A 14,405-nucleotide genomic window follows, 5' to 3' on the forward strand; every position below is an offset into this window, starting at 1 on the left:
TCTTTGTCTTTGGATAATATTGCTGAGGTTAATTTGTAAATGAGCTCTATTTAATTGGCTTAAAAGAAAAGTAAGTGCTTACAAATCAAACAATTCTAAATACAAGAAAAAATAAGCTAAATAAATTTCAGATTCATGTGAACTGAGAAATATTAAATTAATACCTGGTGTTAATGGTTACATTTGTTGATCTAATTAATATAGACATGTCTTTTGAGCCATCAACATTAAGTATAATACTTTTATTGTGCCTAGATATAATATAAACTAAATATGCTCTTATTATATCTGTTGCAAATTTGTCAGCAATGAAAATAACTCAATGTGAAGAAACTTTTAAGAAAAGAAAATACAAATGAGATAAGAGCTTCGGGTGAACTTTTTGGGAATAATTATGTTTTAGGAATGTCTACTTAAGAATAATCTCTCCAGATATTCAACAACTTAAAACATTTAGAGTTATGCTAAATTAAGTTAAAGGATGGAAGCTTATTAAATAACTAGTCCATTTCCAAATAAAATAAGATACTGAAACATTAATTACTGAACACTATCTTCCTTTTAGATAGAAACAAAAGGTTTGGAATTATTTTAAAAATGTGTTTGGTGCCACACTGAGATATTTTCTATAAGAAAGCACATTCTTCAAAAATTATTATTTGGATGTATGTTTACTAATCTACAGAGAGCTGATATAAAGGACAGTTCATGGTTGCTTAAGGAAAGTAGGATGTATGTTTTCAGTAAAAAAGGTATGAGGAATGGAATTACATTTTATTAAGGAAAAAGGAAGTAGGACTGACTTACAGGTGACTGTTTCTGAATGGGAAAATAAAGTGATGGATACAGAAAGTGATAAAAAATGTTTGTGGAAAATGGACCCTGAGAAAAGAGTTTTATACATGGTACAAGTTTTCTTAAGATGTTGAACTGCCTTTGCAAAAATACTACCTCTTCAAGATTTATAGAAAGGACTTTCTAAGATTGAATTAAAATTAATTAGGTAAATAAATTTTGTGATTAACATAAGCTGGTACCAGACTGGAATTTGGTTCTCTCTCTCTGTTAAGAGAACAAAGTTTTCTTGGAATGCTGCTTTTGGTAACAGACTATGTGAATTACCTTGCATTTAAGTGATTTACATTTGCTTTTAAAATCCTTTTGTTACTCTGCTTGAGTAAATAAGTAGTATTTCACAATGATCTATGAAGATTATGTTGCATGTAAAGTTCATTCTGCTTCTACAAAAGTTAACCCCTCATTGCCAGACTTTTGCCATCCTGATATCCTTAAAATATGGCAGCAGTCTACTCCTAAATCAGGGAATTTAAGATGGGTAAACAACAGCTGTCAATCAAACAGTCAGGGCTATGGGAAATCCAAGACGGCCGCCTGGCTTTTTCTGCCTCCCTGACAATCCTCATTTTTTTATTTGACGGGATAAGTCTTCCCTGGCTGCAGGGTTAATGCCCTCCCAATGGAAAAAAAAAAAAAAAAAATTACGTTTCACTGAATATTAAATTCTAGTTTTGTTCATTAAGGTCTGTGTTACCAAGACTCACTTCCCAGACAGTACCTTGCTGTAATATTATATTGCTAAAAAGTTTAACTGAATTATTAAAGGACACTCTAAGTTTGTTTCTGAAGCTTATCTCAGTAATCTATTTTTGGATGAAAATCAGATGCCCCATGACCCACAATCAGGGGATTATACACACTGGAAAAGACATAATTTAAAGGACTATTTCCAACCTGGATGGATGGGGACCCATTTGGAGCTGGCTAAATGACTCTCTTTGTAACTACACCCTCAATTTTAATCAGACAAGCCTGGAGTGGGATCTCTGGTCAGAGGAGGATGAATATGATGTACATGAACATAATTTCACTTTGTGTTGGGGAAATTCAAGGAAAAATGCAACTAAGAAATATACTAATGAAGACCATAATCCCCCAAAAAAGTTCGGCCCTGGGAACTAAATATGTAGGGATTGGTGTGACCACCAGACACTTACTTAGTTAAACCTCCCGACAAGACTCTCCTCCAAAATATAACATAATTCAGCTAATATTCAGAAATTTGTTTGCCAATCTCCCCGTCACACTCATAATCAGTCAGAGCCCGGATTCTCCCCTTTATGTGTAGATGATTATTTCCTTGGAGTTTGGCCTTCCCAATATAAGCCTAGGCCATGGGACCTCAGTCTATTTCCAGAGGAAAACTCCCAAAAGGTCAGGGCCTGGCTCTGGGGACCCACAACGGGGGAATCCTTGAGGGACACCAGATTTTCATTTCTATCCGGTAATGGGGCCTATCTGGATCTTCCCACACTTTGGAGGGGCTTCTGTACTATTACTGCTGCAGTCCCAGAGGTGACCATTATGACTATAAAGGATTTAGCTTCCTCAGGAGGCATTCCCAACCTTGGGTCCTTCCTCGAGGAGGCCTTAAGACCTGTCCGGGAGAGACAAAAATGAACCACTGATTGGCGGGGACATGCTTATGATAACCCAATTCTTGATCGGCCCAAAATAATACATAGTGTCTGTAGAGGGCTCTCTTGGTTTGCAGGCATACCCCTCTTAGATAGGAGCGTCCTCAATCTCACCATCATAATCCAGGAATCTTGGAAGGCTACGGTAGCAGCCACTGAGGAACAGCAGTCAGCCCTAGGCTCTCTGACCAAGGTAGTTTTACAAAATAGGAGGGCCCTTAATGTTATAACAGATGAGGCAGGGGGTGTCTGTGCCGTACTATGCAGCTTCTATATTAATACCTCTGGCCAGGTTGAAGAAGACCTTCAGATTCTAAAGAAAAACATCAAATTAATAGAATATTTAAAAGAGAGAACAGGACAGGGCCCCAGCTTGCTTTCCAACCTCCTCTCCTCTATGGGGATCTGGTTATGGACATGGCTATTGCCCCTGCTGGGACCATTAATCTTGATAGCCTTTGTTTTGTTGTTTAGTCCCTACATTATTAACACATTATCTAAGTTCATCTCCCGACAGGTTCAAAAGATTCAATTCCAGATGGTGCTACAACAAGGATACCAGTCAGTTGGCACACGGACTACATCAGAACAAGCCACCTTATCATTCGACAGGTTCTTATCTCCCTCTGTAAATACACCCTGAGAGAGAGCAGGCATTGGGACTCAGGGCCCCGCAACGCCCCTGTCCAGCAGGAAGAAGCTAGGAATGGTCATCACCCCTTTCACCAGTAACCTGGGTTCCTATGGCCTGAGACGGGGATAGGCAGATAGTTAGTCATGAGCAGTGTGTTAAGGGGCCAAAGATTTGGCCCATAAATAAAAAGAGGGGGAAACATGGAGCCCTACATCAAGGACACTCTACATCAAGGACACAGGACAAAACTTCCGAAATTAACCAAGCCCCCATAGCAACTGTTGCCATGGGTCTCCTAATCTAAATCGGACAGCCCCCCAACTCCATATTAGGCAAAATAATCACCATGTAGTAACCTTGTAGCATCCTGACCAATCACCTAATGCCATCCTGCCGGCAGAAATTTTCTTTGTTTTGAGGCTATAAAAGTTGACTACTAGGGGCTTCCCTGGTCGCGCAGTGGTTGAGAGTCCGCCTGCCGATGCAGGGGACACGGGTTCGTGCCCCGGTCCGGGAGGATCCCACGTGCCGCGGAGCGGCTGGGCCCGTGGGCCATGGCCGCTGAGCCTGCGCGCCGGGAGCCTGTGCTCCACAACGGGAGAGGCCACAGCAGTGAGAGGCCCGCGTACCGCAAAAAAAAAAAAAAGTTGACTACTAGCCCACAAAGGGGGTCGGCTCTCCCTGGTCTATCAGGAGGTCGGCCCAGTGTATTTGCAGAGCCCCTCACTAACTCTGCTCTTTGTTCTCAATAAACTCACTCTTTTCTAAAATACTTAGTGTCTGGAAATTCTTCTTCCATCCCGCGCTTGGACCATGACAAATATTATGTAAACCCATAAAATGTAAGTTCCAAAAGAAGACTGTTTCTATGAAATTTAAGTTAAATGTTTTAGAAAAATACAATAAAAGTAAATTGCTGAAAAAATATTTTGAACTAGTGTGGATGAGAAAACTCCAACAGATTAGAATAAAATCATAAAAAGCTAGAAGGATTCTCACTTGGATTACTCCTAAAGGTCTTCCTCTAAGACTTGTCTACTTTAAAGAAAGGTATAAGAGCATCATTAACGCAAAATTGATGACACAAAAATTAACAGTAGAACCACAGTCAAAGAAAATGCCTAAGATCTAATTCAACAGACTGGCAAATGTGCATTCATATGTTTTAACTTAAAATATTTAGGGTGTTATGTATTTTTTAATGATTTTCTGCTTTAACCAGTTTTTTTTATTATTAAATGAGGAAATAGTAATTCCAATCATATTGGCTAAGGGGACATCTTCTCTAATGAAAAAATACACAATTTGAGAAACACTATAATAGACAAATAGATCACTGAAATAGTCTTCAGAGATGGATTAAACAGGAAATTTGGAAAATATATATTCCAAATAGAAGATAGATAAATCAACTAACGATGCTGAGAATATCAACTAGTCATTTGGAAAAAAATACTATACAGCTGGATCTTTTTTGTATTCTTACCAAAAAAATTAGAAAAGAAAAACAAATATATGATATATTAAGGTCAAAATATTCAAGAAAGCACTAAATATTTAATTAAGTTACAATTATGAGGAAGACCTTTTAAGCATAACATTACATATAAGCCATAAAGTATTAAAAACAAGACAACCAGCCCAAAATGGAGTTGTTTATTTTAAGTCCCACATCACCAAACTGAGACAATCACAGTTTCGGCTCTCCTAGAAGGAAAACTAAACTAATCAATCAGAAACCACCTGATCAGCACTAGTGGGGTCACCTGCCTGACAGACCCCTGCTATCCCCTGAAGGAAGGTAACTATGCATTAACCCACCGCTTCTCTCCCTACTTTATTTTTCCTCGTTCCTGCTCCCTTCTGCCTACGAAAGTCTTTCATTTTGAACAACTGCCCGGAGCTCCTTTCTATCTGCTAGACTAGATGCTGCCCGATTCAAATTGATTTTTGCTCAAACCCTTAAAATGTTTTCTAGGGGGCTTCCCTGGTGGCGCAGTGGTTGAGAGTCCGCCTGCCGATGCAGGGGACACGGGTTCGTGACCCGGTCTGGGAGGATCCCACGTGCCGCGGAGCGGCTGTGCCCGTGAGCCATGGCCGCTGAGCCTGCGCGTCCGGAGCCTGTTGCTCCGCAACGGGAGAGGCCACAACAGTGAGAGGCCCGCGTACCGCAAAAAAAAAAAAAATGTTTTCTAGGGCTTCCCTGGTGGCGCAGTGGTTGAGAGTCCGCCTGCCGGTGCGGGGGACGCGGGTTCGTGCCCCGGTCCGGGAGGATCCCACGTGCAGTGGAGCGGCTGGGCCCGTGGGCCATGGCCGCTGGGCCTGCGCGTCCGGAGCCTGTGCTCCGCAGAGGGAGAGGCCACAGCGGTGAGAAGCCCGCGTACCGCAAAAAAAAAAAAAAAAAAAATGTTTTCTATGCCTCAGTTTATCTTTTAACAGTTCTGTTAGTAACAGTAAGAAGCGGGGAGCGAAGGAGACCCCCGACGGCCCCAGGAGCAACGAGCAACCAGACGTGGTACCTGCTGAGCCCTGAGCTCGCTGCCTCTTCCGCCTCAGGAGGTGCTGGGTCCGCCCCTCTTGGAGTCTCGAAGTCTTTTGTCTCAGAAGCTTTTAGACTTCATTTAAACATTTCTTTCTCTAGACTCGGTCTGGAATCCAGTCGGAGGCGAACTGGGTCCGACTTAGAAACGCGACCGGGTAGGGAGGTGGGACTACGGAACTAGTTCCGGGTCAGACTTGGTCTGACTTAAGCAGGATTGGGCCCAGCGAGAGGAGTGACGTGAATAAAATTTTAAGTCCAAACAAGCAGGTTATCCTTACCCAGGATAATCTTGCATTATAGTGGCCACAGCTGAGGATAATCTTGCATTATAGTGGCCACAGCTGAGAACTTTTAACCTGATAAAAGTATCCATTTACAAGTTGCCTTAGAGAAAAAGGGATCTCAGGCTAGCACTCACTATAAGGCGTAGAGGGAAAACTATTCTTCCTCCTCTTCAGTTTTTCGTGACCAGGATGAGGCTTGCTGGGACACCCCACTCACTCCAGAGCCTACAGAATCCTGGGGAAACTGGCAGAAGCAAAAAAAGGGTAAGAATTCCTAACAAAGTCAGCTCTCCTAGATCTCTATCTGTGGTGCCTCGTCGAGAGAGCAAGGGAAAACTTCTCGTTGTTCCTTTCTTTCCAAATTCAGATTGGCAGGCAAAAACATTTGTAAGATTTATTCTGAATCGAATCGTGACTTGTGAATTTGCTTTCGGGCACCCACTGGTTGTCGACATATTCCTAGGGCCAGCTATCGCCTTCTTGTTTGTCTCGTTTTGTGTCCTGAGAACTTAACTTGGCTTTCTGCCTGACTGGGGCATGTGGGTTCTTGTGTGTGCAGGAAGCGCCACTGTTAGTTTGGGGGCCCCAAAATATGGCTGGACATAAATGTGGATTGCAGTCCATTGGCGGCCACAGTCATACTGTTGCCATCTCAAAGATCCCAGCATGATGCATACAAGTAGACAGTTCTCTAGTGCCAATTCATGGGCCCAGAATCAAAGCAAAACCACGTCTTTCTTTTTTTGATCTCCCTGTATCCAGTTGTCTTTTGGAATTAAGGGTTCCTGATTGATGTTCTATCCATTAATCTTAGACAACAATATGGGTTCATATATCTATTAATGTTTACAAAACAACATCACCACGGACACGACTGACCTAAAAGCCTGAGTTTCAGAGTCACCTATAGATAAATTAAGGATTATAACAAGCAGCAAAAATCAGTTGCCCTTTGGAAAAGATGACTTGATGAGAAGTCAGAAGGATATCTAATGATTCTGGGGTGGCCACTGCGTAATTGAACAGCTTAAGTGAATATTGTTCATCCTTATTAAGTATGAACTCAATAACCAAGACTTTATTGATTAAAAATTATTCTCAAGTGTTTTGAAAAAGTATTATTACATTTTCATTTTTATTTTATATTTTCTACTTTAATTTTTGCAGTAACATGAGAAAATTGAAACATTTTTTAGTGATATTTAACTCATAAATATTAATATTTAACAACTTAGAAGCAATTTAACAGGTTATTAATGAAAAGCTATATATTATAAACATGAATTATATCTTTTACTTAATATTATCATGGCTAACAGTAAAATCTGCATCTATGCTTACATAGTGGCTTTTAGGAAATTTCAAAATATGGTAGATAATAAGTTGAACAGTGTCTGCTATTTAAAGAAAATTGCTTGCATTTTTTAAAAATGATCGGCAGCTGAGTTTGGCACATTGGAAATCCCTGGTTGGTGAGGCTCTGGGGATGAAGACAGGCATATTTCATTTGTACACCCAAAAAGGATGGTAGTTCTAGAACTTTGCAACACATTGGGCAGGGACTAGAAACAGTTACTTGGTGGAAGTTGACAGGACTATTTAATGACTTGGGCCCCAGGGGTATATCCCAAAACCATGGAAAGAATTTCCAAGATCACTGTGAAATATGATTTACTGGACAGAAAATGGTGAAAGTCAACTGAAGAGAATCAGAAGTTTCCGTGAGAACTGGGAGTTTTCCTAAGAGTTGTTTTTCTATCTTCCATGAAATTAGCCATTTTCTATGTTTTCAATAGATTTTTTTCCTTTCCTAAAGTCTCGAAAAGAGGATGAATGGGGCAACATCACTGAAAGCCTCTTTGGGGATTTTTCTAATGATAATTCACTCTGAGAAGGAGCTCTGCATTCCTTTTATGTAAAATTTCCTATGACATAGCTTTGCACCTGAACTGTAGTATAGTTTTATGCTTTCAGAAAACCAGTGGGAAACTGGTTTCTCCCGTGATATGAGGGCTTTAGTGTCTTAATATATATGAGAAATACCTGGGGTAAAATTTAGTGCTATATTTAGCAAAAATGAATGCTTCTTCATACTAAAACAAAAGGTATACTTCTTTCTGCATTTTTTTGCAAATATAATCACCATTTATTCAGGAAACAATGGCTACATCTCATCACATACATATACATAAATGCTACACCTACCCTACACACACACACACACACACACACACACACACACACACATTTTCAGGGCTTATCCTATGACAAACATGATATTCTGTACCCTGAAGGCACAGAACTGACAAGGGGTAATATACTACTGCACCAGAGAGTCATAAGGGTGGCCAAATCATGAAGTTTTAGTGGTGTGAGAGGAGAGGACTTTCTCAATACACAGTGACAGTTGTCACTTAGATGCGTCTCCAGCCATACCCCCTCATTTCATGGAGGGATGAAGTTGCAAACATAAGTAAACAATAAAAAGAAAGAAAACCTTTTTACAAAAAAAAAAAAAATCTGCAATATATTGGAGCCCAAACCTCACAGCTTTAATATACTGAGGGAAACATAGTTTTCAGGACTTAGGGAAAGGCCTTCTCTTCCCTCCTGCCCAGAGAATAGGAGGATGTTCATGCTTTAGGAGTTCCACAGAAACCAGCTCTGCTGGGGCCCCATGGAGGAGGGCGGAGGGTTTGTTGTAGGCTTGCAGTGCAGTATGCAATAACGATATCTAGGAGAAGTGACAACATGAAAAGGCTGCTAGAGCTCAGAAAAGGAAGCAAGCTGTGTATACCATGTGGTACACTACAGGACTTATGTCTGAGTAGGCAAGAGAATCTGGCTAGAGTGCAGCTGCGGGGAAAAAACAACATATGCCTTGGAATATATACAATGTGTGATGCTGTGTTGAAAGTAAACGGTGTGTGTCTATAACATAAATAGAGAAGTGCAGATAGAATCCATGTGTAGACAAATACAGTAAGTGGGGTTTTTTTTAATAAATGTGAACACTTATTTTTTTTAATGAATTTATTTATTTTTTGCTGTGTTGAGTCTTCATTGCTACGAGCAGGCTTTCTCTAGTTGTGATGAGCAGGGCCTACTCTTCGTTGTGGCAGCTTTTCTTGTTACGGAGCACAGGCTCTAGGAGCACGGGCTTCAGTAGTTGTGGCATGCAGGCCCAGTAGTTGTGGCTTGCAGGCTCTAGAGTGCAGGCTCAGTAGTTGTGGCGCATGGGCTTAGTTGCTCCACAGCATGTGGGATCTTCCCAGACCAGGGCTCGAACCCATGTCCCCTGCATTAGCAGGTGGATTCTTAACCACCGCACCACCAGGGAAGTCCTCAGTGTTAAGAGTGGTTAAGAATGGGTGGTTGGATATCTGCAACTTTAACATTCTTTATATAATTTTCTATTTTTCCAGTTTTCCTGTGATTAAGTATGCTTTATAATATACAGTGCTTTATAATAAGAAAAGTTAACAATGTTAAGATGATTTTCATCTTTACTCTTATTTGGTCGACAAAAATCCTGAAAAGCAATTGGTACATTATCAAAATCCTCTGGATAGACATCCAGGAACAACAGCTTTAGAAATTCCAAAACTACTGAATTTTTCTATTTGAATTAGCACTTTAATGTATAAGGTTCATTGTATGTCCAGCATTACCTCAAAGTTATAGAATAACAGTCCATAAAATCTTTTATTATTTTTGTTTCAGCACATATCTACCTACCAAATGAGATTATTATTTTTTAAAAAGAAACAACTGCTTATTCTTTCAAGAATGAAATTGTAAAAGTTTGCTTTTAAATCATATTATTGTATAAAATTATATAAATAACTACTTCTCTAGTTGAATTTTATCTTTTATTTACCACCCAGATGCAATGGAGAAAAAAATTAAAGAATAAAATTCTAGGCTATATAAAAATATTGCTAACATAACATTTATTCTCCATTTAAACAGCAATGCAGGCACACTGCAGAGGAAATATTTCCATACGGCATGCATAAACACCCTGGTTAGTGATCCCTTAAGAGTTTCTGTGCTGTAATATGTTTGAAGACTGGGGGAATATTTCTATAGCATTTTCCACATTTTTGCATTTTTTCTTATTATAATTTTTTCATATTTACTTTAAATCATATGCCTCTATTACTACTTTTTTGTGTGTAGACTACTCTTAACTACTATCAAAATTGTTGAATATCTTTGGTTAGTGTGTACTATTTACCTTTGAAGCTAGAAAACTGATTTCTAAGGAGAACCAAAGGTATATAAATATAATGTATGCATGTATACCTATGTATATAGGTGTGTATATACATATGTACATATATGCATATGTATACACACAGATATACATACATACAGGACATCATGGGATTTTTGCTTGAAAAATAAATTATGGCAGACCAAACACTGGTAGGAAGAGATGTGACTGAGACAGGAAGAGGTTTGCCCAAGGAGAATTGATATTATAATTCAGGAAAAACAAGTAAGGTTGCTTTATTCCCCATCTCCCTTCCATTTTTTTTAATATATCTCTGTTCATATATTTCCCATGGTGTTTCTCAGAAGCTTAATCTCTGGAAATAGTACTAGTAGAAAAAAAAAATCATGGTCAAGAAATATGGGGAAAAGCTACACAGTAATATTGCTTTCTGTAAGAACTTTAGAATATTAAAGGCTCTGAGAAGTTCTGTAATAATAAATCTGTCCAATTTTTCCCGAATCTCTTAACTGCACTGAAGATATTTTTTAAATAATATTAAATAGCACTCATACAACACATTATCCAATCCTTGTCTGTCATTATCACACTTACCTTTTAGACATTAAATTCATAAATGTTCTAATTTTTAATATTTTTCTAAGTTTTCTTCCTATTCTTTTTTTATTCTCTGTATCTTTCCCCCATTTCTTATTCCTCCACTTGCTCACACACCTTCATTTGTTTACTTAGTCATTAATGTTTATTTAAAACACCTGCACTGTTTGTTACATTCCGTTCATTTAACGTTTTTCTCATTCCCCTTCATTCCTCTCTTTGTTACTAATTACCTTTTTCAAAACCGAAGCATTTGCATGGACCCTTCCTTCTGTTTCAACCATTTTCCCCCAACTTCACTTCCCAAATTCCTATTTATCCCCTTCCACCACACATACACACATATGCACAGGGTTAGGTATATTCACTATGTGCTACCTTAGTTCTGGGTGTTTTCATTATCACAGCACATTTACGGTAATTGGCCTTGTATTTATCTCTCACACTACACACTCTGAGAGGTAGAAACCATGTCTGTCCTTTCCATTGTTAAATCCTCAGAATCTACCATGATGTACAGAGTATATACACATGTTTAATTGTTAAATTAATGAATGGATAATACTGCTAACACAGCTGTATTCTTCAAGGACTCCTGAATATGTTTACACAAAGAGAATATTATTATAAGTATTTCATTGTTTGAGTGCAGTTGCTGATGCAAAAGCTTATGTTGTTGAGTAGGTTGGTATTTTTCATGATTGAATAGCAATTTGTTTATGGACCATTGATTCCATGGAGACAGGTAACAGCACTTTGTCTTTTGAGCTTAACAATTCTTTACAAATACTAATCTGAACCAATCAATTTTTGAAAAGTGACTTTGTATTGATAGACATACCTAGTCAGAACAGTGAAAACATCCAAAGCTCTTTGGTGAAAAATATATATTTTTTGCTGTTAATAAAGAATGTCAGACCCGCAAAAATCCCAAACAAAGATACATTTAAAGTCATCTACATTTGAATGAAAAATGTATGGTTATTAACTATATTATATGCTTGGTTTATTTAAAATAACATTAACATGTTGTAAGGACCAAAAATTTCTATTTACTAAAAGTGGGTTATATTTCATTGCAATACAGCACACTAGAAATTTAAACACAGAAGAATAATATAATGAAAAAGACTTCATGAAATGCATCACTAAATATTTATTATGGCCTGATAGGTTGAATCATTTGGATTATCAATAATTAATCACTCTGAAAACTTCAGATACTTTATAAATATCAAAGACTTAATAATTACTTTACAAATCCTAAGTAGCATAAAATCTACAGACTTCATATATCAATGGAAATGAATACAAGTTAAAAAGATGGGTGCTTTAAAATAAATAAACTAAATCTAAAATATTCATATTTTGAAATGTTTGCTCTTATAAAGAAATGAGTGTGATGACAGGAAGGTAAAAATAATACCATCTCTAGACATAAATAGAGCATATGTATGAGCAAAAATGCCAGCAGAGCAAACTTACTGCCAGTTCCTCTTCTGAAAATATTAAATATGCATCCAACTCACAATTAGTCTGGATAGAGGAGGAAGAAATAATTTACACGAATGAAATTCACAGATTATCACTTCAGCCATTTGTATTAACGCTCTTCTCCAAATATATAAGAAATGTTAGAATTAACCATGTTGAATTTCAACTCCTTTATGTGTTTCCCTTTCAATTGTAATAACCATAATTTTGAGGATTATAATAATAATGATTGATATTGGTTTCACACTTATTGGGTAGACAATGCCCCATACCAAGAACTTTACATATATAATCTCATTTAATTCTCTTAATAATTTATTGGTAGATTTTATTATAGAAAAACCCCACCATAATGTAATAGGTGAAGTATAAAACTTTCAACTGCATAATATAAACTAATGTTATTGCAAGTGTAATTAAATGACTAGGTTGAGACTGAACAAGATTTTTTTGCTGGGGGGAAGGGGTGAGATGCAGAATGCAGCCATCCTGGTCCCAGCTGTAGCTTGGTATCACATTATAACAGTTGTCAACTCTGGCTTACATATCTCTGTGTGTCTGACAATGATGGTTTGGACTCCTAGGTCATAGACAGCAGTTCCAGGAATCTTTCAATGCCCATTTGGTCAAATAGATATGAGGCGATTGGGCTGAGAAAATGCTAGGGACTTGGGGACTCACTCTCCTTCTTCCTCTCACAAAAATAGGCTAGCCTGTCATTCATTCACCTGTCCTTTTGCTCCCATTCAAATCCCATCATGGCTACTCTCCACATGTAGTATGATTAATAGAAGCTAGACAGAGAATAACTCAGTGCTAATTGCATTATCTGAATTTGTATTATCCTCAAGTATTACAATTTTGTCAAACGTGTTTTAAGGAAATAGGAAACTAAAACTTAAAGAAGTTACATAACTTGCCTAAAATCATTCAGTAAGTAAATAAAAATTGAGAATTAATCCTAGGACTCTTTCCTAGGATCTCTTTTCAGAGATCAATGCCAGTTAACGAAACACAAAAAGACGAAAACTAGTTTATAATAAGGATTGGGGTATTGTCTCTTGACCCTGTAATTCAGAATACAAACAGGAAGAAACTGGAACTAGCTGAGCTGTACCACAGGTGACAAAGAAACGTCTCGATCTTTGCTTCTCTCTACATGTCTGCTTCATTCTACTGTTGTTACAAACCAGCTTTCTTTGCTTCTATTCTTTGTGGCAGAAATAGACATCATCAGCTTCCAAATATTATTTCTTCCCTTTAAGGGATCAGACAGAATAAAGTTAAAATCTTAAGAGAGACCCTTGGACAAAAACAGAGACTCATGTATTGAATAAGAAAGAATTTATTGAGTATCTCTTGGGTTTCAGATATTTTTCTGGGTGCTGGACATTCAAAAATAGACAAGATATGATTCTTGTTCTTGAGGAAGCTATAGTTTAGAGGAAAATGAATTTATATAAGCAAATAAGGTCTACATAACATGGAAAATGCTAAAACTGAAGTGCTTTAAGTGTTTCCTTTCTTCCATACTTCCCCCTACAATCAATATACCTCATAGAGCCTCATAGTTTACAAATCTGACCATGGAATTTCCCACTTTAAACCTCCCATAAACTTCTCATGCACTTTGAATAAAATTCAAACTCATTATCACAGTCTAAACTTTCTACAAGAAATAGCCCTGTTTATCTTTCCAATTTCATCTCCTCCCATTCTATCCCTTGCTCCTTCCACAAGCCAAGCTCATTCCTACAACAGAAGACCTTTGCCCTTACTAATCCCTCTGCAAGGAAAATGCCAATCCTAGATCTGGGCTGATATCTTCCTGTAATTCATTTCATGTCAAATGTCATCTCCTCAGAGAGGTCTTCTATAACCAAGATATAAAAAAGTACCCCCTCTTTAGTTACTCTTTATTGTCATGCCCTGTTTTACGTTCTCACAGCACTTATCACTAATGTGTGCACTTGTTTAATGTCTGTGACGCCCACAGAGTCAATTCTATGAGCAGGAATCTTGTCTGTTTTCTTCACTACTATGTGCCCCACAGTGTAGAACATCTCCTGGCACATAGCAGGCATCCCACACAATTCTTAGTGGAATGAGGTAATGAATG

At 38.0% G+C, this 14,405-nt stretch overlaps 1 long non-coding RNA gene across 1 annotated transcript in view; it reads right to left on the reverse strand.

Moving 5' to 3' along the window:
• Positions 1-5,775, reverse strand: part of LOC117196906 (uncharacterized) — a 248,940-nt gene extending 243,165 nt beyond the window's left edge. The window contains exon 1 of the long non-coding RNA XR_004477333.2: positions 5,649-5,775. This is a non-coding gene — a long non-coding RNA (uncharacterized LOC117196906). The remainder of the gene's footprint in view (positions 1-5,648) is intronic.
• Between the last annotated feature and the right edge of the window lie 8,630 nt (positions 5,776-14,405).

Source organism: Orcinus orca, chromosome 11 (genome assembly GCF_937001465.1).
Source record: "Orcinus orca chromosome 11, mOrcOrc1.1, whole genome shotgun sequence".
Lineage (NCBI taxonomy): Eukaryota > Metazoa > Chordata > Mammalia > Artiodactyla > Delphinidae > Orcinus > Orcinus orca.